General features: G+C 44.7%; 1 protein-coding gene across 5 annotated transcripts in view; it reads left to right on the forward strand.

The window, feature by feature from the left end:
• Positions 1-26530, forward strand: part of ASTN2 (astrotactin 2) — a 911658-nt gene that overhangs the window by 23840 nt on the left and 861288 nt on the right. The window lies entirely within an intron of this gene.

The raw sequence follows: 26530 nt of genomic DNA on the forward strand, positions 1-26530 counted from the left end.
TACAAGTTCCTTTCATCTCTGACCTGTAATTCAGTAGACTCCTAACTGGTCTCTCAGATTCACTCCTGTTACTCCCCTCCCAGCCCTTCCCAGTGCATTCTCAAACGCGACCAGAAGGACTTCGTAAATGTGTGCACCAGATCACACCTCTTCTCTGCTTAAATTCATAATGACTTCTCAGTGTCTTATAATGAAATACATAGCCCCCAACCAAGGCCGACATGATCTCCAACCGTAGCTGCACATTGGAATGCATGGGAAGCTTTTAAAAATGCCAGGGCCTGGAATCTACCCTAGACTAATTAAAGCAGTATAACTGGGAGTTAGACAGTTCAGCAGTTTCTTACAAAACTAAACATGCTTTTACATAGGATCCAGCAATTGCATTCCTTGGTATTTATTCAGATGAGTTGAAAACTTACGTCCATGTAAAACCCTGACTGTGAATGTTTATAGCAGCTTTATTCAAAACTGCTAGAACTTAGAAGCAACCAAGATGTCCATCAATAGATGATAGATATATCAACTGTGGTATATCCAGACAGTGAAATAGTATTTTGTTTGTTATCTTCCCAGGTGACTTAGGGGCTGTAATGCACAGCTGGGGTTGACGGCCACGACCCAGGGGGGCCCTGCCAACCTCTGCCTCCACCCATGCTGCTTCTGTCTTACTTGCCAGACCCCACAGAATCCCTCCCTGCCCAACCGATCTAAACTGTACTTGGCTATCTGTCCGTGTTTATTGTCTGTTGGCTTCTCCAGACTGCAGACATTTTGAGGACAGGGACTGTGTTTGGGACTGTGCTTCTCAAAACACGTGTTTCATAGTTAGTCCTTAGTAAATGTTACTGAGCAAATGAACAGATGAATGGCGAGGTCTGAAAGTTTAATAGTTCCCTCCTTCTTGCCCCCATAATGGCAAGCAGAGGAGGCTATGGGAGAAAGTGGTGATATCTGGAGCTGGGTAAGATGAAATGTACACATACCCTCCTTCCACTCCCGAAGGGACCTACAGAACACAGAATAATTTCTTTATTTTTTTTGCGGTACGCGGGCCTCTCACTGTTGTGGACTCTCCCGTTGCGGAGCACAGGCTCCAGATGCGCAGGCTCAGCGGCCATGGCTCACGGGCCCGGCGGCTCCGCAGCATGTGGGATCTTCCCGGACCGGGGCACGAACCCGTGTCCCCTGGATCGGCAGGCGGATTCTCAACCAGTGCGCCACCAGGGAAGCCCACAGAATAATTTGTTTAACCACCCATGGGCATTCCCCTCTGTTCTTTTTGCCCTCCAGCTGATGGCCTGGGTCTCCCACGTTTAAGTTAGGGAATGGATTAGTTAAACTTGTCTCTGTCATTTCCATTTTCTTTCTCTGCAATAAAGTTAGTGATTGCTTAGTCAAACTGCAGTATAATGCAGTTAGGCTCATGAGTTCCCATCTCCTTCAGGTGCCTTGGGAGTGACTTTTGCTACTGTAGGAAACAGCTCTACAGTCAGTGAGCAAGCTGAAAGAAGAAAGCCCAAAAGCCCTACCCTTGGCCTTCCAATGCCAGCCCCCTTTGCTGCTTCTTTCATATAAGGAAATTAAATTGCCTTAAATTGTGAGCAAAGGGGAGAGTGATGCAGGAACAGGATGTTCACAGGTGCTTTCTGAAGCAGGGATAATTGCAAAGGATTCCTTTAATCCTTGCTTAGTTAGGAGAGAGACACACACATACCATTGGAGAAGCAGAGTCAGGAAGCAGTTAAGAATGTTTCTTGTTTCTGTTTGGCTTGAGTTCTAGCTCCGGCATAATATCTGTACTTGTTTCTCTGCACATTCAGCAAATTATCTTCTAGCCAATGAGGAGTGACTGATGTCAGATTTATGGTGAGGGACCCGGAGGGCAGGATAGCCTGTGAGCTCTGTTGAAGGATATAGAGAGGAAGGTAGGCAACTCTATTTTTTATCCTCATGAGACTTAGGAAAAGAGGCTGGGAAGACAAGGCAGAATACTAGGAATTAAGGACTCAGTTAAAGTGGAGCTGCAAATAGTTACCAGCCCAGGGAGCCCCAGGCTGTGGTGGAAGAGCTCTGATTTCTAATCGTGGGTATACTTCTAACTCTTTGAGTGCCCTGAGCAAGTCACCCATACAACCTCCAACTGTATCAGGGGGGTGGCAAGCAACAGAAAGCAGCTCTGTTTACTTAAGCATAGAGACTTTATGGGGTGACTCAGAAGGGTGGAAGAGCTGAAGACATAGGCTCAGAAAGCACAGCTCTGGGGATCTTGGGAGCAGTAACCTATCCACAGTGTCATCCGAGCATCCCCATCAGGACAGAGGGGCTCCGAGTGTTTGTCCATCCTTTCCTCTCTCACTTTGGCATCCGTTGCCTCACAGTGGCCTCGTATGTACCCCTCCTCTAGGGAAGAAGAGGACACCAGGATTGACATTCCCTCCAGGCTGCACATGTTGGAGAGAGAGCTATATTTTGCAAGTGAGTCTAGGGGCTGATACCAATATGGTTTCTGGATAGCAAAAGCAACACGTCCTCATCAGGGACCTCGGTATTCTCATCTGTAAGATGAGTGTGATTTTCCAAATCCTCTTTTAGCATCTGAAGCTTTCCTTCAGATAGAATTTTGGGCAACCCACTGTAAACACCAGAGGAAAGCAGTATTGCTCAGTTGAAGTAGGGGTGAGGAGGCCCAAAGCCCTGCCCTTTAGGCTTTCTCTTCCTCCTCCCCTGAAGCGGTCCTTGAAATATCTATTTAGAACCTAGAGATCCATGAAGTGCAGTTAGGTGCCAGTGGACTGTGTGATCTCCAGGACCGTTTTCAGCCCTGGCCTTTGCAGCGAAACAGCATCTAAGTCAAGGGCTCTATAAAGACTTGTGTAGAGGAGAGGGGGATTCAAGGAAGTAGTTACAGGGCTGAGCAGCCTCTGATTTGCCTGGCAAAGATGATGACCTTCATGTGACCTGCTGCACTCATGCCCCAAAGCATGCCCAGAAGAGTCAGGACTTAGCATCTCCCTCTAGAGAGAAAGGCTTTGCCTTAGGGAAATGATGCTAAGTAGGAGGTGTGTGGACCTTCTGGTTCGAGCCCTGTTTACATCTCACCAGTCTCCCTGTGTTCTCTGTTTCTCCATTTCTGCTGGGCTTCTTTCAGTTCTCTAATGTAGCAAGCCCCCTTCTGCCTCTGGGCCTTTGCACAGGCTGTTTCTGTTGCTTCTTTTGTCTGTCTGACTCCTACCAATTTTTCAGATCCCCAATTAATATCACTCCTTCAGAGAAGCGCTTCTGACTTCTCAGGTTAGAGCTGGTCTCCCTGTTTTATATATAAGCGCCTGTTATTGGCAGCACTTAGTCACAGATTTTAATTATACATTTATTTCTTTTTGATGTTTAGCTTTTCTACTAAGCTATACGCTCAGTAAAGGCAGGAGTCAAACCTTATTAGATACCAAAAGATGTATGGGGAATGAAGAAATAAATATAGAACATCATACGATTTTCAAAGTGTTGATTCAGTTCAGTATTTACTGAACTGAACACCTTCTGTGTATCAGGTCCTCTCCTAGGTGCTAGAATGGATCTCTAAATAAAGACATAGATCCAACCCCTGAGTTGCTTACTTTCTTGGTCAGGAAAATTTTGCTGTTTCTCATTTAATCCCCAGCCTACCCCCAGGAGGTCAAGAGGTATAGACTGTAAGGCCCAGAGGGGTCAAGTGACCTGACCAGTGTCACACAGTGAGTTGGTGGCTATGCCAGGATTGAAGCCTGAACTGCCTGACTCCTGGTCTGGTGCTTCTCTGTTTCTCCCATTCTCGTGGAGAATAATGTAATTAGTGGAAATGGACTTTTTATAACTTAATTTTTATTTTATATTGAGGTATAGTTGATTTACAGTCTTGTGTTTCAGGTGAACAGCTAAGTGGTTCAGTTATACAAATACATATATCCATTCTTTTTCAGGTTCTTTTCCCATGTAGGTTATTATAGAATATTGAGTAGAGTTCCCTGTGCTATACAGTAGGTCCTTGTTTTTTTTTTTTGTTTGTTTTGGGGTTTTGTTTTTTTCTTTTTAAAAAAAATTTTATTGGAGTATAGTTGATTCACAATGTTGTGTCAGTTTCAGGTGTACGACAAACGGAGTCAGTTATACACATACATAGATCCACTCTTTAGGAGGTCCTTGTTGATTATCTATTTTATATATAGTAGTGTGTGTGTTAATCCCAAACTCCTAATTTATCCCTCCCTGCCATATTTCCCCTTTGATAACCATAAGTTTGTTTTCAAAGTCTGTGAGTCTGTTTCTGTTTTGTAAATAAGTTCATTTGTATCGTAGTTTTTTAGATTCCACGTATAAGTGATGTCATACGATATTTGTCTTTGTCTGACTTACTTCACTTAGTATGATAATCTCTAGGCCCATTCATGTTGCTGAAAATGGCATTAATTCATTCTTTTTTATGGCTGAGTAATATTCCACTGTATATATGTACCACATCTTCTTTATCCATACCTCTGTCAATGGACATTTAGGTTGCTTCCATGTCTTGGCTATTGTAAATAGTGCTTCAGTGAACATTGGGGTGCATGTCTCTTTTTGAATTATGGTCATCAAAAAGTCTCCAAACAGGGCTTCCCTGGTGGCGCAGTGGTTGAGAATCCGCCTGCCGATGCAGGGGACACGGGTTCGTGCCCCGGTCCGGGAAGATCCCACATGCCGCGGAGCAACTGGGCCCGTGAGCCATGGCCACTGAGCCTGCGCGTCCGGAGCCTGTGCTCCGCAACGGGAGAGGCCACAACAGTGAGAGGCCTGCATACCGCAAAAAAAAAAAAAAAAAAGTCTCCAAACAATAAATGCTGGAGAGGGTGTGGAGAAAAGGGAACCTTCCTGCACTGTTGGTGGGAATGAAAGTTGGTACAGCCACTATGAAGAGCAGTATAGATGTTCCTTAAAAAACTAAAAACAGAACTACCATATGATCCAGCAGTCCCACTCCTGGTCATACATCTGGAGAAAACCATAATTCGGAAATGGACTTCTTAGCACACAACCGAAAGTGCTTTCTCCCAGGGAGAAAGTAGTCTTGGCTAGACAAGGATGAGGTGTGTGGGTGCAGAAAGAGGAAATAAGGGCAGTGGCTTAGCAAAGGAGGGTGCAGCAGCACACTTGGGTTTCTGCAGTCCAGATGCTCCCCGTGGTACCCAAGGCAGCTGAAGAATTGAGCTGGCAGCTTAGAGTGCTATGCCCTCTGCTGTCAGACAGAGAGAGAGAGAGACAGACGTTCATGCTGTGACCTCGGGGAGCTTGCCTTCTCCTTTGCATCCCAGGTCCCTCGCTTCCCATCTCTTTCTCAGCTCTCTCCTCCAGAAATGTACTCTGAAAGCAGCTCACGCTTCCATCGTGGTCCCAGCACTGTTGCCCCAAAACAGTGGGTCCTGATGCGGTACAAAGGCCGCATCAGTTCATTTGAGCCCTGCTGGTTAAAAAGAGCACCGTGTTTCTGGGTCATTGAGACTCACCAGATCACGGCAGCAAGATGGGTACAAACCCCCCTTCTTCTCGCCTCACCTCTCTTACACCCCACTTAACCTTACTGGAGGCTGTCAGCAGCTCCCTATTAATTGGAAATAGCTGCTCATTCCCAGCTCTCTCTAAGCTAGTGACAGAGGGTGGTCCTGGTGAAGGCAGAGTCTTCTTTGACTTCAGGCAGAGTTTCTATGATTGTGGAGCTAGTTGTATTATTTTCTTCTTGTCTAAGTGTATGAAATGTCTGCTTTCATTTTTTTCCCCCCTTCCCTCTTGATCTTTGTCAAAGAGTGACAGCTTCTCTAATTAGGCGGTTGAGAAGGTAACCTTAGCAACTCAGAGCTGGCAGTGGAGAAAGAGACAGGGTTCCAGGTGCCCCACTTGCCCAAGCACTGGGCGCTCTGGGCGAGGCACGATTGCACCCTGCAGGCACTAGCGAACTCCAGACCTTCCCCGCCAGAGCTGGCTCCAAAGCTGCCTGGCCATTCTCTGCTGCCGCAGGAAATTCAGCCTCATCCTTGTCCTTTTTCAGTAGAGGATTAGGACTCCTGGATGCAGGGAATTCCCTGTGTTTCCTAGGGCAGGCAGAAGACTAGAGATTTATGCCCTCTTGGTTGGCACTTCCCTTGCTGAGCTCCTCCCAACCATCCAGGACACTCCTGCCCCCATGGTCTTGATCAAGCAGTTGTCAATATCCCCATCCTCTCACCCTGGCATCTCCCCTTGCATGCTCTGTGCTCATCCACTGCACAACTGCTTTCCATCTTCCGAAGCTCTTTCCTGAGACATCTAGTTACCTGCACTCCCCATTCACACATATTTCTCTCTGCCTAAAACTCCTTATTTAATGCTTATCATCTGGACCACATAATCTAGAAAGCAGTTTGTTTTAAAAAATTAATTCTTTTATTCTTTGCACGACGTGGTTTTCTGGACCTGAGTTATGCTTTCCCATAGGTGAAGGGCTCACATATTCCCTTATATTCTTTTCACAGTTAGCCTATTAATAGGCACCATGCGTGCTTATAATTCGTGTGCTTACTGTGAAACAAAAGGAATGTTATGGTCTGTTTCCTGAAGAAGGGGCTTCAGAAGGCTTTGGAAATTACGAGAATTTATATAATGGGATTTATCACAGTGGGTACTCCGTGTACTGGGGCTGAGCTATGGTAGTAAAGGAGGTGCTGAGGTGTTGTCCGTGGATGTCTTTCTTCCCATTTCTCTGTTCTCCAATGTTCCCCAATTGCCTGTCATCCATTTATCCATCGTGTCATCATACCACTGACCAATCCACCGGCCATCTACCCATCCACCCATCCATTCTCTGTGCTAAGAATTATGGGAGTAGTATCCTTAGGGAGCTTTCAGGGCAGGAGAGGTTGGGGTAGGAGGGATGACGTATGCTCAACTGTAATCCAAGGTGCAGTGTAATGAGAGCAATGAGATAAATGCCCTGAGTCTTCTGAGCAGGCGAGAGCAGGAGACTCCAAGTCTGGGAGGGTCTTTAGAGATTTGTCACCTTCAGCCCTCTCAGTGTATAATGTGGCGCCCAAGGTTCAGAGGAAGTGACTTGCTCAGTATCACCTGTCAAGTTGGAGAACCAAGGTTGGATGGAAAGAACTGTAGAGCTGAAATAGATTGCTGACTTGGCTCTTCCCTTCTCACAGATGCGGAAAACAAGGCTCAGAGGTGGGAAGGGACTGGTGCCATATTACCAGTACCATTCATCTGGCAGCAGAACTGACATTTGAGCAGAAATCTCTGGATGTGGTTAGGCTCAGTTGTGCGTTATGCTGAGAAAGGACCAGTGATTTGCTTAGGTGAAGGTTATATTGGGATTCACTTTTGTGTTTGAATCCCCAGTCCACTTCAGTACTTCCTCCAGTGAACCACACCACTCTCTCCCCAGACCTCCCAAGACACCTTGAGTTCTAGGTAAAACTAGACTCCGCAATCCATCCCTTTTCATGCAACCCAGCCTTGTCCTGTGTGACCACGCCGTCTGCTTACCTTGCAAGGACCACCATTTTTCCCCAGTCCAGCCCTGCCTGGTGGCCCAGTTTTACTACCCAGATGTGGACTCCTCTCCAGATATTCCCAGGCTTCCCTGAAGCTGGCAGCTGAAGCCAGGTCCCAGGCGCCGAGGAGACAAGGTTCTTGGCTGTCAACGGGAGGTAAGTGGAGATGTAAACGGTGATTTTCTGGCCTGTGAGCCCCTGTTTGTGGATTTCATCTTTGAATGGAAGTGCAGTAAATAAAAGCCATTTCCGTAATATGCCAAGCAACAGGTCAGAAACATCTGAGCCGCTGGAATTGATAGAAGGGATCTGAGCGTAACAAATCTCCCCAAATTGCAACTGGCTCCACTTGTATCAGCTTCCAGACTGCATCCCCCAATTATTGTGCAGGGCAGTTATTTCTGAGCTGGAGCTTAAGGCATGTGGATGGGGGTATACTCTCATTGCTTCTAGCCAAATAGAATTTTTCACCCCATTTTTTGGTTAGTGTTTGAGCCCTGGTTGAATCTTATCCCTACTCCCCTTCAACATTTTCTTCCCCACCTTGGAAGCTGAATTCATTCTTCAAGACTCATTCCAATGGCACCTCTTCCATGCAGCCACTTCCTACCGCCCCCCCCCCAACCCCGCCCCAGTGTTTCAGTTCAAAGCAATAGTGTTAAATTGAAGCTAAATTTACATACCGTGAAATGCCGAGCTCTCTGTGTACATTTCAATGAGTTTTGACAAAGGTCTACATCCATGTAACTAAGAACATTTCCATTGGGATTGACATAGGTACACCACTATGTATAAAATAGATAACTCATGAGAACATACTGTATAGCACAGGGAACTCTACTCAATGCTTTGTGGCGACCTAAATGAGGAGGAAATGCAAAAAAGAGGGGACATTATTTATATGTACAGCTTATTCACTTTGTGGTCCAGCAGACACTAACACAACATTGTAAAGCAATGATATTCCAATAAAAATTTTTTTTTTTTTTTTTTTTTTTTTTTTTTTTGCGGTATGCGGGCCTCTCACTGTTGTGGCCTCTCCCGTTGCAGAGCACAGGCTCCGGACGCGCAGGCCTAGCGGCCATGGCTCACGGGCTTAGGTGCTCCGCGGCATGTGGGATCTTCCCGGACCAGGGCACGAACCCGTGTATCCTGCATCGGCAGGCGGATTCTCAACCACTGCGCCACCAGGGAAGCCCTCAATAAAAATTTTTAAAAATAAAAATAAAGAACATTTCCATCATTCTACAAAGTTCCCTTGTGATCCCTTCCAGTCAGCCTTCATCCACCCATAGGCAACTACTGGGCTAATATGTATCATTAATTAATTTTGTCCGTTCTCGATCTCTTATAAATGGATACATATAATACAGGGAACAGAGCACTAGGGCCTATGGGACAAATATAGGCCATCACTTATTTTCGTATGACTTATGAGTGAATTTTTTTTTTTTTTAGGGAATATAATATACGCTATCTTATTTTTTTTTTTTTTGGCCCACAGCACAATATAATTTATTTAAATTAAAGTTAGTCATAGGAAGCAATTTGTGTTTTGCAAGAGCACAAATAAATGGAAGGAGCTACACTGTGATAATTTCCTAGGGATGCTAGGAAATATCACAAACTAGGTGATTTAAAACAACACAGATGTGTTCTCTCACAGTTCTGGAGTCCAGAAGTTAAAATCAAAGAGTCAGCAGGGCTGATTTCTTCTGGAGGCTCTGAAGAAGAATCTGTTTTGTCTCTCCTAGCTTCCGGTGGTTGCTGGCAATCCTTGGTGTTCCTTGGCTTATAGACACATCACTGCAGACTCTGCCTCCGTCTTCCTTCTCTGTGTATCTGTGTCCAAATTTATTTCTTCTTTTTTTTAAACCTTTTTTTAAAATTTATTTTTTATTGAAGTATGGTTGAATTACAATGTTGTGTTAATTACTGCAGTACAGCAAAGTAACTGTTATACATATATATATATCACTCCATTCTTTTTCATATTCTTTTCCATTATGGTTTATCACAGGATATTAAATCTAGTTCCCCATAAGAATGGTTTTTACATTTTTAAATAGTTGGCAAGAATATTGAAAGAAGAATGATATTTAATAATACATAAAAAATATACACAATTTCATTTCAGTGTTCATATATAGTCTTATAAGCACCAGCCATGCCCGTTGGTTTGTGTATTGTCTATAGCTGCTTTCAGGCTGCAATGGCAGGGTTGAGTGGTTGTGACAGATTATCTGGCCAAGGCCTAACCTGTTGATTATCTGACCGTCACTTCACTCAAAAAGTTTCTCCTTGACCTATTATACACTCTTCTTTCTGACACCTTTGCTCAAGTTACTGTTTTTGAGATTCATCTATTGTTGTGTATAAGGGTGCTTTACCAGTGGCTATTTCTAATTCCTTTAGCTAGAATGTTGTGTCTTATTCTTTGAACTCCCGGAGCGGTAATGGCAAATCCGGTGTGCTTTCACCTCTTTCTGTGCCCATGGCTTCGATTCCTGATCAGTCATGGTCTGCTTTCCTGCTGGCCTGAATTTGGGATCGGAATTCTTCTCAAGCCAGTGCCCCAGGCAGTCACTGAGAGAAGATCAGAGTTGAGTATGTGTTGGAGGTCATTTGCCATCCTGCTCTAGGAGCATTATAGTGTTGAGCAAAGATGCAAAGAAGTTTGGCATCACACAAAACTGGATTTGAATTCCTGTGCCACCACTTACCACTTCTTTGTATTTGGGCAACTTACTTTGCCTCTCTGAGCCTCAACTTTCCTCCCTAAACAGTGGGAGAATAATAAAACCAATCTCATCGGTTTCTTGCAAACATTAAACAAAGTACAGATATAAAATGCCTTTTTCAGTTCTGACACATAGTAGATGCTAACTAAATGTCTCTGTAGAACAGAGTTGTTCTACTTGCCCAAACCTGCTATTCCTCCTGGTTGGTGAACTCAGAATCCTCCCCGTCATCCACTCCCAAAACGTCAGACTCATAGCCGGTTCCCTCTATGTACACACGCCCACCCCCATCACCCTCTCTTGACCTGACACCTTCTCTTGCTTTGACCTGTACAACTGGTCACCCTCTACACCCTCCCTGTGACTCCCTCCAATTTATGCTGCCTAATACAGGCAAAGCGAATGTATGACACACATACAGCTCCCCAGCAATATCCCATTATTCTAAGGATAAAGGCTAAGCTATTTAAAGTGGCCTAAAAGTACCCATGGCCAACCCCTGCCTACATTTCTGGTCGTAGGTACCATCACTCTCCCTTGCTCCCAACAGCCAGCCACATTGACCTTGACCTCAGTTCTCCTGTGAACCACAGGACCACATCCCCCCTCCCACGGTGATCAATATATTTTCTCCCCTCTCTTGGGAATGATAATCACTCCCATCATTTGGGGTGATGAAATGTTCTAAAAGTTCAAAGCAGCTGCACCATTTTACAATCCTATCAGCAGTCATGGGGGTTCTGATTTCTCCACAGTCTTAACAAGACTTTTAAAAAAATTAATTAATTAATTAATCTTTGGCTGAGTTGTGTCTTTGTTGCTGCGCACGGGCTTTCTCTAGTTGCGGCGAGTGGGGGCTATTCTTCGTTACAGTGCATGGGCTTCTCACTGCGGTGGCTTCTCTTGCTGCGGAGCACGGGCTCTAGGTGTGCGGGCTTCAGTAGTCGCAGCTCGCCGGCTCTGGAGTGTAGGCTCAGTAGTTGGGGCGCACAGGCTTAGTTGCTCCGCGGCATGTGGGATATTCCCGGACCAGGGCTCAAACCTGTGTCCGCTGCGTTGGCAGGCGGATTCTTAACCACTGAGCCACCAGGGAAGCCCCCCAAACTTCTTATTGTTTGTCTTTTTGATTATAGCCATCCTAGTGGGATGAAGGTGGTATTTTATTCACCTAGTTTTTTCTTCCTTATCCTTTAGATCCAAATAAAATGTCAACCCCTTAAGGAAGACTTCCCCCAATGGCATCACCCCTAACTAGAACAGGTCTTACTGTTCTTTCATAGCTTCCTGTGACCTTTTCCTCCAGAATCCTTATCATGCTTTTTGAATTGTACATGTAGTTTTATGATGTTGGATTATTCTGTGACCCCCACGGTCAACACTGAGCCCAAGGAGGGTAGAACTCATCTTGTTGTATTTTGAGGGTCCGGCACACTGCCTTGCATGTAGTAAGTGCCCTACCCCCCAAAAGATCTGTTGAATAAAAACATGAATCGATTCCTTCATCTTCTACTGTATACTCTCATGACCTGTGGTTTCTTGTTTTCTAAAATCTTTCACATTAACTTCTCATCTTTTTTTTGGCCCCTAGCCTGGCCATTTTTACCCATCATCCACAGAACTCTCAGATTGATCTTCGTAAAATACTTTAAAAAATCATGCCACTCGGAAAATATCCATGGCTACCTATTATATTTCAAATAAAGTACAAAATGTTGAGCCATTTTGATGAAAGCCCCCCAAGGTGATATGTACTATAGTTGAGCTCTTGATGAAATATACAGAAGAAAGGGCAGTTATGGAACTTTCTTTCTTTTTTACCTTATTTTTGAGTTTTCTCCCTTGTTTTAAGTTTGGTTGGCACACATCTTACTGCTCTAATGAGCTATAAGCTCCTGGAAGACAGGAAAGTATCCTATTCATCTTTGGATGTCCCACTATGTCTCACAAAGTGCCCGGTTTAAAGGAACTGTCAGTAAATGCTTGTTCACTTGGATTAAATTTTATTATTCCTCCCAAGAGAAACCTTTACATGCTAACAAAGGCCTTGGAAGATTTAACTGGAAGGATTAATGATGGAGTTCCAGGCATCTAACGCAGGCTGGTTGGGGAGATAGTTTTGGAGCCAGCCAGTCACCACCACCTCATGTTGTCAAGGCCACGTCTTTACATGAACTTGAAGCTAGTTCTCCCTGAGTCAGGTTAGTGACTCTCCTTCTTGCAAGCTGCAGAGCCCTGGGTGCCTTTTTTGCCTCCAAGGGGCGTCTAGCCTCACATGCCCCTTCCTGTGCAGACCCTCTGGCTCCAGACCCCGGAGATGGAGAAGCACATGGAACCCTTTGTTCCTGATGACAGCATTTTGACCCAAAGACGTATTTATTTTTTCCTCCTGATAAGTAGGAAGGATCCAAAGGCATTTAGAGAATTGTGGGGTAGGGGGTGGAGATAGGGATGCACACTAAAATATAGAGAATGTTTTAATGCTGGAGAAAAGGGAACCCTCTTGCACTGTTGGTGGGAATGTAAATTGATACAGCCACTAAGGAGAACAGTATGGAGGTTCCTTAAAAAACTACAAATAGATCTACCATATGAGCCAGCAATCCCACTACTGGGCATATACCCTGAGAAAACCATAATTCAAAAAGAGTCATGTACCACAATGTTCATTGCAGCTCTATTTACAATAACCAGGACATGAAAGCAACTTAAGTGTCCATGGACAGATGAATGGATAAAGAAGGTGTGGCACATGTATACAATGGCATATTACTCAGCCATAAAAAGAAACAATTGAGTTATTTGTAGTGAGGTAGATGGACCTAGAGTCTGTCATACAGAGTGAAGTAAGTCAGAAGGAGAAAAACAAAAATTGTATGCTAACACATATATATGGAATCTAAAAAAGAAACAACAAAAACAATGGTTCTGAAGAACCTAGGGGCGGGACAGGAGTAAACACGTAGACTTAGAGAATGGACTTGAAGACATGGGGAGGGGGAAGGGTAAGCTGAGGCGAAGTGAGAGTGGCATGGACATATACACACTACCACATATAAAATAGATAGCTAGTGGGAAGCAGCCGCATAGCACAGGGAGATCAGCTCGGTGCTTTGTGACCACCTAGATGGGAGGGATAGGGAGGATGGGAGGGAGACGCAAGAGGGAAGGGATATGGGGATATGTATATATATATGTATAGCTGATTCACTTTGTTATAAAGCAGAAAATAACACATTGTTGTAGAGCAATTATACTCCAATAAAGATGTTTTAAAAAAAAAGAAGGAGAATGTTTTAGACTTTCTCAGATGCTACCAGATGGGTCTAGGGTGGAGCAGAAATTCAAACCATCAGTTTTGAGATGCACTCAGCCTAATTGTCCCTGACTTCTTCCAGGAGAGCTATCTCTCTGATAAAAGAAGGGGAGGGGATGAGTGAAACTACGCACCTGAGATTGGGACACCAACCCAGCTTAAACCTAGATTGGGACTTGAACCCACAGTCTTTTTTGTTTGTTTGTTTGTTTGTTTGTTTGCGGTACGCGGGCCTCTCACTGCTGTGGCCTCTCCCGTTGCGGAGCACTGGCTCCGGATGCGCAGGCTTAGCGGCCACGGCTCACGGGCCCAGCCGCTCCGCGGCATGTGGGATCTTCCCAGACCGGGGCACGAACCCGTGTCCCCTGCATCGGCAGGCGGACTCTCAACCACTGCGCCACCAGGGAAGCCCCCCACAGCCTTTTAATTAGAATCACTCATCTGGTGTCTGGACTTACTGAGGCTCAGGTTCTTTGTGTCTCAGCGCAGAAGGAATTCAGCGAGAGGCGAAGTGATAGGCAAGAAGTAGATTTATTAATATAGGACACTTGTGAGATTGTAAGTGGGCAGGCGAGTAGGCTCTGTCCCGAGGATTAAGTGGGCTACAATTTTGTAATCAAAGGAAAGCGGGGGAGGGGAAAAGACCGCCTTCTTCCAGTAGACATCAGGCTTACATCATTAGCTCCTCCTTCGTATCAGACACTCTCCTGCCTGATCCTATGAGGTCAAACTAGGACTGTCATAGCGCTTATTCAAATCAGTAGAAGGGTGGTAACATCTTTCTTTCACCTAATGAACTGGGACATATGTGGTGCTTTTATTTGTGGCTTTATATTTAAGCAAGGCTGCTTCGTTCCACGATGTTCCAGTAGCTTTCTTGAGCGATCATTAACTTACAGTGGTCTCCCAAAGTTTCCTAGGTTTCCCTCTCTATCTGTAATCCCCTACTGGGACTTCTACAAATACCTGTATAACTCTCCTCTTCTATCCCCATCAGTGGCAGAGATAACATCCCGATTCAGGCCACTTACAGCACGTGTTCCCCGGGAGTCTCAGGACAATTAAAGTTCTCCTGCTATCTAGTGGGAATGTTCCTTCATAACATGGATACCCAAGGAATCCAGGCCTTGAAGGTGGTGGGAGCAGCTCTGGACTGGGGTCCAGGAGGCCTGGGTCTACTCTCTGAACCCACCAAGTGACCTTGGACAGATCACTCCCTCAGTCTCTGTGTGCTCTCCCCATCCAAGAAATACAGGACTTGAATCCACCTGTCAAGCCTCTTCCCACTCTCATCAGCTGTTGAAATGGGCTTCATTTTTAAAATTTACACTTTTCTAAATTACATAAAGAATATATAAAGCCATTCTTTTTGTAAAAATATAAACAAAATCACACGGAGTAAAAAGTAACAGTCTGCCCTTGGCATCCCCCAGCTCCCTTCCTACCTAGAGATAATCACCGTTTGTCTGGTATATATCCATCCCAATTACTTTTCTTTTTATTTATATCCACATGTGTGTGTAAGTTCAAGTATGTATCTGTGCTTTTACCCATATGCAGGATTATGGCTCTTTTTTTCTGAGACTTGCCTGTATGTGATTTTCACTTAGAGATAATTGGAAATTTTTCAATATCAGAACATTTGGATCTACCTCATTATTTCTAATGACTTCATTTGGTAGTATGGGTATACTATAATTTATCCAATGCATTTTCCTACTGATGGATATTTATGTTGTTTCTATTTCACTATCAAAAGCATGCTACAGTGAACTTTTTGTATAGAAAGCTTTCTATTGTGTGTGAGTATTTCTGTAGGTTAGATGCCTAGGACTAGTATTGCTAGGTCAAAGAATATGAGCATTTTCAATTTGAATAGATACTGCTGAATTGCCCTCCAAAATAGCTGTACCAGTTCACACTCGAGTTGTCGAAGTGGAATTTTAAGGGCATCTTTGTGGGTCCAGGATGCTGTCCATCACCTTTCAAAACACCCTCTGCAAAAGCCATTAGTGATTCCGTTTACAGGTCAGGCGGGTCCTGCCCCGAGTGCCTTCTGCGTCTGGTTTCCTGCAATTCAGCGCTTGCATGGCTTCCAAACAGGGTTTTAGAAAAGGCTTTCCAGAATGGGGAGGTGGCTTGATTAACCTCCTGCCCAGCCCAGTGCCCTGCGTTTCCTGAGAAGGTCCCAGTGGATCGCCAAGGGCTGGCAAACAGCTGACTAGTAGGGGCTGCGGCATCTGGCCTCGCTCAGAGGTCGGCCAAGTCCCGAGGAGTTCAAAGGACCTCTCCAGCTCCCTCGCCCCTTCCTGACAAGGGCCCACCACCCAACGCCCTGAATAATGCATTGTGTTCATCCTGTCTTGGTCAGGTGGGTGGCTGCATTCTTCCCTCCACCTGCCTGCTTTTCCTCCTTTGTCTGCCTTGTGTGTCTTAAGCCTTCATCCACGCCTGGAGCTCAGGCAAGAAGAAGGAGTGGCTGTTGTTTTAAAGATTACTTGCACAGCTAGCGGTCTTTCTTCAAACAAAGCCCACTTGTCTTTGTTTCTTACTCTGAAGCCTGAGTCAGGACGGAGAAAGAGAGAAAATTAAAATGCTCACATTTATTCAACTCCTACTCTGTGTTGGATATAACATTGGGGAGGCACGTCATCAGCTGTTCCCGAGAAGACCTTGTTGTCCCTATTTTCAAAGGAGGAAACTGAGCCCAGAGCCATGACATAACCTACTTATAGCTGGAGTCAGGAGCTGGGACTTGAATCTACAGCTGTCTGACTGCCTAGCCCAGGTTTTTTTTCCCCCACTGTGCGTGACTGCTGAGAAGGAGGACTTAAAAAAAATATATTTATTTTAGTTTGTTTTATTTTATTTATTTTGTTACCTTTAGCTACATGCATCAGCATTCGACTAACCCCCAAACATGTATTTCTTGGCATTTCCAAAGATGCAAAGCATCAGATCCTCCACAGCCATTTCCTGCCAACCCAGAGAATCACTAAGTCTGTCTTGAAACCTTCCCTGATGATTATTCATTTGGATTTGGCTGCTTATCTGTTTGACTGTGCCAAATGGTTTATCTAGCTTTGACATTTTCCTGGAGGCTGTGTCATGGGAAGGGGGGAAAAATGGACTTTGAAGTTAGACCGATTTGGGTTCGGACTTCCTTTACCTTTACCACTTGCGCACGTGTCCCAAAAGCCTCGCTTTACCTCTGTGAACTTCGGTATCTTCTTTAGGACAATGGACTTACTATTCATAGTTTCTGCTATAGTTGTGTGTGCGTCTGCTGTCCTGTGGTGTGCTGAATAACTCCCCCTCCCAAGATGTCTACATCTGAATCTCCTGACCTATGAGTGTGGTATGGCATATGGCAATAGGGACTTTATATTAGATTGATTTTTCTCAAGAACCTTGGGATGGGAAGATTATCCTGGATTATCTAGATGGGCCCAATATAATCCTTTTAAGAGTGAAGCACTAGCCTGAGAGTCTGAGAAGGAGATGTGGAGAGAGGCAGAGAGACTTTTACGAGGGAGGAAGGGGCCAGGAGCCAAGGAATGCAGCTGTAGGAGCTGGAAAAGGCAAGCAAGTGACATTTTTCCTAGAGCCTCCAGAAAGGAAGGCACCCCTGCCAACACCTTGATTTTGGCCCAGCGAAACCTGTTTTGGACTTCTGACCTCCAGAACTGTAAAATCATATATTTGTGTTGTTTTATATCACTAAGTTTGTGGTAATTTGTAACAGCAGTAATAGGAAACTGATACATATCCCCACTAAATGGTGGGCTTCTTACAGTCTATAAGGCAGACAAGACAAAATGGAGCTTGAATCTCTCACCTCTGTACTTCCAAGCTGTGGGTGACTTTATGCATCTCGGAGCCTCCCTCTCCTCATGTGCAGTTGAGGTTAGTGATGACTCTTCAGTAGGATTTGTGAAATTTGCATAAGACCATGTGCTAAGCAATATGCCTGGCACAAAACAGATGCTCAATCATGAAAATTAATTTCCTTGACCTATAGCCATGAAGCTGGTGGTACAGATATCGGTGGTGGATGATTGTGGTCAGCTGTGTAGTAGAGTGGAGAATACTTGGCCTTTTGTGCCAAAGAGAGATTTGAATGCCAGCTCTAGTATTTGCCAACTCTGTGATCTTGGACAATATGCCTAAACCTCTATGAAGGACGATTAATCTTCTGAACATAAATTCAGGCAAGGTTAAATGAATACACTGTGCAAACCCTAGCTCAAACATCCTCTTCTAGCTTGAGCTTCTGGAAGGCGAGGCAAAGACTCCTGCCTTGTCCATTTCTCTATCTTTATGATCTAATGCGGTGTATGTCACATAATTGTTCATGGAGATTCTTGTTGCATAAACTGAACTGTGATAGGAAGGAGTTTGGTTTAATATGATCAGAGTCACTCCCACACCTTACAGATGAGTCTAGGTAAGGACTAGAGCTCAGGGAGATCCATCGGCAGGAAGAATTGCTTCTAAAGATCAGCCTGCTGGTCGACTGGAAAGGACAGGGTGGGGACCACAGTGGTTAGGCAGGACCTGACATAATGGGCCTCCAATTCTGGGTTGATGGTATTTGGTACATCCAGATATTCAGGCTTCTGTCCCGCCTAATTCCTTCTTTATGCCATGCCCACAGCTCCTCTTTTTGTAGGTGCTAGTGGTGAGAAAGGAAACGTCCTTATCTGGGCCTTACTTCTTCTATTAACCCCAGGCCTCCAATGAGGCTTCGTTCAACAAGATTCCTTCACCCAGTCCTGCTACGCATTACTGACCAGACAGGAGGATTCATAAAATGACATTGTGAGGGGCTCTGAGCTCCCCTGACTTAGTGCCTTCCCCTGTATTTGAATTAATTCCACCATTATCCTTTGTTTACTGCCTTTGAGCTAATTTTTGAGTCTTGCAGTTATATAGCCTCTCCCAGTCCATTTGAATTAATTTTGCGAGAAACGTTTTTGAGTTATTGCGGTCCAGATTAAGTCATTTTGTGATCTTTTCATCCACTGTCTTTGTAATTCTGTTGAAAAGCTATCATGTTTATGGGCTGTGATCAGTGCCTTTTTTTTTTTTTATAACCCCGGCCTTATGCAGTCTCATAATTCCTTTGTTTCCCTGGGCTGTGTCCAATTCGTTAATCCTTGGTGTAGAAGGGCAATAAAAATCGTAAGACATGGGCCCTGCCAGAGCAAGGTGAAGACTCGGGTTGAATTCCAGCTCAGGCGGGGACAAGCGGCTGTCCTTGGGCAGTTTGCTTCTGCCTCTTGAGGTCTGGTTTCCTGGTCTGGAAGATGGGAAGACCCCAAGCCTGGCTTGCAAGTGGATGATTGAATGAGATGCTCTGTCTGACAATGCCTGTCACATACCGGCTGGAGGTATTTCCTTCTTCTCTTAGTTGTTAGAGCTCTTACTTCATGTATTTTTCCCTTCTGCCTAAAAGATCAATATGATATTTGATGTTTTAAAAAATTTAAGTATATGTTCTGTTGCTCTTCTAGAGTGACTTTTCAGAAATAATTGTTAAGTGCTTCACTAACTATATTAGCTCTTCTCTGGAACACCTTAGGATACATGCTGTCCAACTTGCTGATTTGTGTTTTCCCCCAAATCGCTAAGTATCCCCTTAACTGCTTTCTGTCATAGCCGTTTCTGTGAGAACTTAATTACTTCCTAATTGTCCACATTTCTTCTCTTTCCTTTTTTTTTTTTTCCTTCTTTTTCTGGCAAAAGATTATCAAAGACGGGTTCAGGATCTTTGCCACCTTAGATTCATCGTTAATTTCCTTTCTTCCTCATTATGAAGGCAGGAATATGTTCCAGTTTGCTCTCTGATTTCCCACCTGGATTCCTTCTAAGAACTCTTGATAATCTCAGCCTCTCTGAAATCACACTTCCCCTTCAAAAGAGACCTTTGTGGGCTTCCCTGGTGGCGCAGTGGTTGAGAGTCCACCTGCCGACGCAGGGGACACGGGTTCGTGCCCCGGTCCGAGAAGATCCCACGTGCCGCGGAGCGGCTGGGCCCATGAGCCATGGCCACTGAGCCTGCGCATCCGGAGCCTGCACTCCACAACGGGAGAGACCACAACAGTGAGAGGCCTGCGTACCGCAAAAACAAAAACAAACAAACAAAAAAAAAACAAACAGAAAAAAGAGAGCTTTGTGAACAGATTCTTCTTACACTGTACCAGCACATTTCACTGGTCTGCATCCCCTCCTTTGACCTGATGGTTTTTCACTGCAATGGACAATAATTTACTCATGTCTGTTAAATGCAAGGCAACATGTGAGATACCAGGGAGGCAGAAGTGAAGATAGCTCTGTCCTTGGTTTGAGCACCTCGTGTAGATAAACACATGCTCAAATAACAAACAGCAAAATGTTAAAGATCGCGTTAGCAGCTAAGGGAATGCAAGCCAGACTGACAGTTTGAGTAAGTGGACGTCAGAGAAGACTTCAGAAGTGAGATTTTAACCAGGTATTTTATAAGATGTAAGTTTCCGCATCTATAAAATGGAATGATTAACAGTAACTGTTCAGTTGGCACATAAAACCAGGTAAATTTTTAAATGCATGGCTTATGCTTAGCATTCGATAATTATGAATATGCTCCTTCACTAATAATAATAATAACAATAACAATTATAAAAATGCTAGTGACAGCCACAAAAATGTGTATATCACCTATTCCCACACTCATTTTATGGTGGCAGATCAGGAAATGCCATCATCCCCCGTGGAGAGATAAGGAAACTGAGTCTCAGAGAAATTCAGTGACTTACCAGACATAATGCTACAACTTAGAAGTGTTAGAACCATGGGAACTGAGTGGAAATCTGTCCCCACATTCAAATTTTCACCTTATGCTTCTACCTTCCAATGTGCTTGCAGACAGGAACCTGCCGGATGAATTTGAAAAGTATTCCTCCAGACAGCCAACATCAGCCAGGAGTTAGCAGGGAAGGGGTGGTGAGCTGCAAAGCCTTGGGATTCTGAGCATACATTAGCCAGAATGTATTTTTAAAAAATATTTTTAATAATAGATAAAACTTATTCAGTACCTACTGAATGTCAGGCATTGTGCTGTGTGTTTTGCATTTATCATCTCATGTAATTCTTGCAGTGTTTTGAAGTAGGTCCTACTGTTCTTCCCAGTTTTCAGATGGAAAGACTGAGGCTTAGTGGGATAAAGTGAGTCACTTACGTTCCATGGCTAACAAGTGGCAGCACTAAGGACTTGCACCCTCCAAATCCAGGATCCTAGCTTGCGCCTGTGGAAACACCCCTCAACTCTCAAATGTCCGTAGGAATGGGGTTCCTATTACAGCCATTGTACTGGAAGCCTTGCTGAGGGTTGCTAACTAGTTCCAGTGTTCGATCAGCCGCTCAGAAGCTCTCCCCTCCCCTCCTCACCTCCTCGGCAGACAGAGTCAATGAGCCATGAAATGACTCAGGGACATCTGAAAGAGAGAGGAAAAGCCAGGCACGTGGCTAATCCACCAAGGACATAATCAGCCTTCGAGTCATTGCATTGGCTGGAAGTTAATGTGCCCACACTGGCCCTGGGGACTGCAGTCTGGCCTCGTGCAGCTCTTGGATCGAGGGTGTTCAACAAGACGTTGGAAATATCAGTAGCTGCTTTGCCAAGCTGCATTAAGGATTCCCTGCAAACTCTACTCAGCCAAGGCCAGCCCACCACTTCTCACAAGCAAGAGAGGGAAGCTCTTTGCAGGCGAGCAGTCCTGTGGGAATAGGAGACTGAGAAAAGTGTGCATTTGCAGCAAAAGACCCCCATCTGGGCACAGGAAGCCATCACTGGTTCTCTGAGTGTTCTGGTGCTGAGGTGGGAGGAGGGGCTTCCTCTCTCCAAACCTCAGTTTTCTCCTCTGCAGAATAAGAAAATTAGACTAGATGATTCTGCAAGGGCCTCCCCGACTTTGCATCCTATGATCCATCAGCACTTTGACATCCAGCGATGATAATAACAAAATTTTATGAAATGCTTTCCATCTTCCAGACACTGTCTAAGTGCTTCAGGTATTCTCTCATTAATCCTTACAATAACTCTGTGGGGTGAGGTGCACTGTGATGCTGGCTTTCCGGATTGAGAAACTGGGGCACAAGGAGGTCACAGGTCTTGCTCAAGGTCATACAGCTATTCAGGGTGAACTGGGATTCGAATTCACATCATCTGGCTGCTGAGTTTCCTTTTTTTTTTTTTTTTTTTGCGTTACGCGGGCCTCTCACTGCTGTGGCCTCTCCCGTTGCGGAGCACAGGCTCCGCATGCGCAGGCTCAGCGGCCATGGCTCACGGGCCCAGCCGCTCCGCGGCGTGTGGGATCCTCCCGGACCGGGGCACGAACCCGCGTCCCCTGCATTGGCAGGCGGACTCTCAACCACTGCGCCACCAGGGAGGCCCTGAGTTTGCATTTTTAACCACTGTGCCTTGCTGCCTTTCAGTCAGTCTTCCTTGGAAACATGGCTTCCCACCTCCCTGTCTGCAGGTGATAGGACACTTTTACGGGAACAGTACTAAGGGAATTTAAAGCATTGCTATTTTTGTTCAAGTTTTGCTTGGATGGGGCAGGCAAGGCAGGGAGTGACATTACCATATTAAATATGTATATTAAAATATGTATATTAAAATATACATAGGCCCTTTTAGTTCCTCTGCTGGGATGAGCTTGCATTGGAATAAATAGAATACCCCCAGGTGGGGATGTGGCACTTCCAGCTGGATTTAGTCTTGGCTGTCCCTTGGGTCATGAGGGCCATTTGCTAATGTGGAGTTTAAGAGTTTGGCCTGTGGGGTTCAAGGGACCTGGGTTCATATCCCAGCCACTTGGTAGTTGTTGATATTGAGCACATTCCTTAATTATTCCCGTTCCATTTCTTATTTATAAAGTAGGAATTCTAGTAGCACCTACTTCCAAAGGTGTTAGTGAGAATCAAATGACCGAATGTCGTTAAAATGGTTTCTAAACTGTAGAGGTTCCTTCGGATGGTTGAACCTGGCCTGGACCACAGATAACCTTTTGTGGGTCTGTTTCTCATCCTGATCCTTCGCTCTCCCACTGCTGCCACCCTGAGGACTGGCCTGCAGCTCAGGGGCCCTGGGCCTTTGGTGTTCACTGAGGCATTGCTGGGGCCGGGGAGAAAAGAATGTGATTGATTTGCTTTGCGTTGACTGCGCAGGCTGAAAAGTTTTGTTTGGTTGGTTTTTTTTTTTTTTTTTCCCTTCTCCTTTCTTCTTTAGTCCTGGGGATTCTATTTTTCTTAGACTGTTTTTAATGGAAAGCACTGAACCACATTCCCTCAAATTGAATTTGGCTGCCTAAACTGTCAGCTCTCCATCTACTCCCCTCCGCATCCTCATCCACCCCCAAGCAGGAGCCTCCACGTTTATACCCACAGTCACTCGTGGGCTTCCAGCCCGGGCTGGGAGAGATGGGGGTGTGGAGGGAGGGGGACGGTATTCCTGGGCTTACGGCTGGCCTGCAGCTCCTGCCTACTGCTTGTCAACCAATGTGTCATGACACAGCAAACAGACGTGCTTTTGATGCTATCAGATGGCAGCCTGGCCCTGCGGACGGCCAGTCACACCAACTTGAGTCAGAGGGTTGAGGGTGGGGTCCTGGCACCAAGCACTTAACAGCTCTGTGCCCTTGGGGAAGTCGCTTCACCTCTTAAGAGTTTCAGCATCCCTGTTGATTAACAGAGAATCAAGTAATCTCCTTGCCTCAGAAGAGATATAAGAATTTGCTCATGTGTTCATTCATTCTTTTAGCAAATATTCGTCAAGTGCCTACAGTGTTACAAGCTCTGCGCTAGGTAATGATGTTTGGACTCTGAATAAGATACGTTTCCTGCCTTCCAAGAGTGTTTAGTCTAAAACGATGACTGATAATGGATAGTTAACAAGTAGCTTGAAGGTCACATGAAATGCCATATTTAGAGTGAAAATGGCCTGGATCTTGGAGTCAGGCAGGCAGGAGTTTCGGTCCCATCTCAGCCACTTATGAGCTGTGACATCTTAGGCTGGTTATTTGACCTCTAAGGGCCTTGGTTTCCTCCCATATAGAACTAGCGTTACCACCTCCTTGTAGGGTTATTGCAAAGATTAGAGATATCGTGTTTACTGTTCACTGAACAGTGCCTGGACCCTAAAACGCTCACAATAAATGGTAGCTATTATTATTAGTAATGATAATACTAATAATGGATGGGAATGTGCTTTCCAAGCTGCAAAGCCGTACACAAATATAATGAATCATTATAATCACGTTACGTAGAGACTCATTTCCCAAGAGATTCCAAGAGCAATCAGGATCACTGGTGCCTAGAAAAATAAAATAATACTATTAACAAGAAGAAGAATGCTTTACGTTTGAATAGCGCTCTTCCAGTTTTAACAAATAGCCGTGGCAGGCAAGAACACTTAGAGAATTCATTAATCCCAGCTGGCCTCTACTTTTGTTGGCAAGTATTATTCTGTGTGTGTTGTAAGATTTTCTGTCTTCATGAGCAGCGCTTTAGTTTCCCCTAAGTAAACGATGGTTTATATAGATTTGCCCCATTTTACTTGACCTAAGTTCAGCCGGGACTATTCCGTGCCGACACCTGCCATCAAGGTTTGGGGCATTTCTTTAAGCCTACAACTGATTATGCTTCCTCCCGTGCTAAATGCACAGTAATCCTTGGAGACTTGGCTGACTGTGGCTTTGTGATAATGGGATTTTATATTTATAAACCAACATGTTAAAAACGTGGGTTATTTTTATGTACAAGTTTTTCAGATCAGAACTCTTAAACAGCACATGACAATCATTATGGTCCCCGGGGAACCAAACAGTTCTATGGATTAGTGTAGGCAAAAGAGAGCTGTTTACTTTCCTTTTCCATAGAGGGTTAGGATACTGTCTGCCACCCACTTGTGCCCTTAATCCAGTGATCATTTGAAAACCTTATCTGTTACATACATTCGGAAGATTAATAAGGGAGATGGAAGGCATAATCATATACTTTCCCTTCCAAAATACGTGGGATTAGTTTAGTCTAAACCCTCTGGAATGAGGTGCAGGCTCCATAATGGAAACCATGTATGAGAATCTCCTTTTGCAGTTCTCACCACCAGGTGAAAAGAGGTCATTATTTAGTATGTTGGCTACTTTTAGCAGGTTAAAAAAAAAAAAAAAAAAACAACTCCTATGACTCTTGTTTTGTTTTTGTTTCAATGGATGGCTTCTTTAGTTTGTATTGGGTGTGATATTCATAACTGTGAATGCATGTGTGTTTGTGTGTGCATATGCTCATGGTATATTTCCCCAAACCCCTAATAAGAATTCTAAATCTCTCAGATTCATTTTTGTCAATTCTTTACTTTTCCAAAGTCAATGAAGAGTTACTACAGAAATATTACACTACTTTTGTGAATTCCTGATCCTTGGTTTCTGCTTAAGCCATGTCCATTCCCAGATTGTTAGCTACAGGAAAGCCATTTTTGATTCATTTTTCTTGTGGTCAGGTCGCTATCTGTTTTACAAGTGAGAAACTGAAAAATTACAAGTGGAAGTTGTTTGTTAAAAGAGCACATACTGCACGCCGTGTAGCGGGATACCGTACAGAGCTCATCGTATGGAAATAAGACAGGGCATTGCAGAGATGACTTTTGCAAGTGGATGGGGCTGGCTTAGAGTCCTTTCTTCCTCAAGGTTTCTGTGATTCTAACTGAACCTAAAAATAACATTAGGTGAAAGCTAGCCAAGTTCTATGTGTCTGAGAAGCAAGAGTTTCAGTGACTTGATAGATGAATATCTATGTGCACTCAATCAAGTCCCATAATAATTTCAAGAGTTGATAAGCAGTGACCATAACTGAGGCACTGTGTTACATTCTGGGGAATCGGCTGTGAACAAGCAGAGAGGACTTCAGCCTTTAGGAACTTCCCATCTAGAGGGAAGGCAGACATGAGGAAATGATTCATGCACCCACTGTTTATCGTGAGCGGGGCCTCTGCAAGAGCTTCATATGCTTCCTCTCGTTTATCTTTACAACAACCCGAAGAGGATGGGGAAAATGCCCCTCCTTTTGCAGAGAAGGAGTTTGAGACTTAGAGGTGTCAGCAAGGAGCTGAAGGTCACAGAGCTCGTAAGTGGCAGAGCCAGATCTAGAACCAGATCGAGCTGACTCGTGGGCCTCAGGCTCACAAATCGTCACCAGGCCGCCTTTCCCATTGCTTAATCTCTGCAAACCTCAGGCTCTTCATCGATGAAATGCGTGGCCCTGCTTCATCGGAAGCACTCTTACAGGAGTTGGTCCAGAGAAGCCTGTACAGTAATATGACTTGTTTTTATTGTAGTTGGTTTGTGTTTATCCTTGTTGCTCTGAAACACACAAAATGGAGAGGTAGTGAGGTCTGTGTAAGCCCGAGCCTCCATTCTGCTCTGATAATGTCCCCACTAATTACAGCACTCCCGGAAGAAGATGTAGTTGATGCTATTTGTAGTTCAGGGCAGGTGTTCCCAGAAGGCGGGCGTTGCTGGAGCAGGAAGGCAAAGCGGGTGCCTGTGGTGGGGACATGGAGTTCACACACCAAGATCAAGGCCAAGGTCATAAGGATGGCTCAGGTGTCTGATCTGCACGATGCAGGGTAAGACTGAGGCCACTTAGTACAGTAAGGGCTTATTCCCTTGTTATGGGAGGAGTTAGGAGAGGAGAAAAATTCTTACAGAAAGATCATGGGCACAAAGTGCCCAGCTCTAGCTTAAGTAGCTAGATGACCTTGGGGAAAGTCCCATTCCCTCTTGGGAATCTCAGTTTCCTCATCTTTAAGATGCTGATGACAGTTTCTGCTCTGCTTTCCGCACAGGGTTAATGAAAACATCAAAAGAGAGAATAAAGGTGAAAAGGATCTGTAG

This window comes from Kogia breviceps, chromosome 8 (assembly GCF_026419965.1).
Source record: "Kogia breviceps isolate mKogBre1 chromosome 8, mKogBre1 haplotype 1, whole genome shotgun sequence".
In the NCBI taxonomy this organism is placed as follows: Eukaryota; Metazoa; Chordata; class Mammalia; order Artiodactyla; family Physeteridae; genus Kogia; species Kogia breviceps.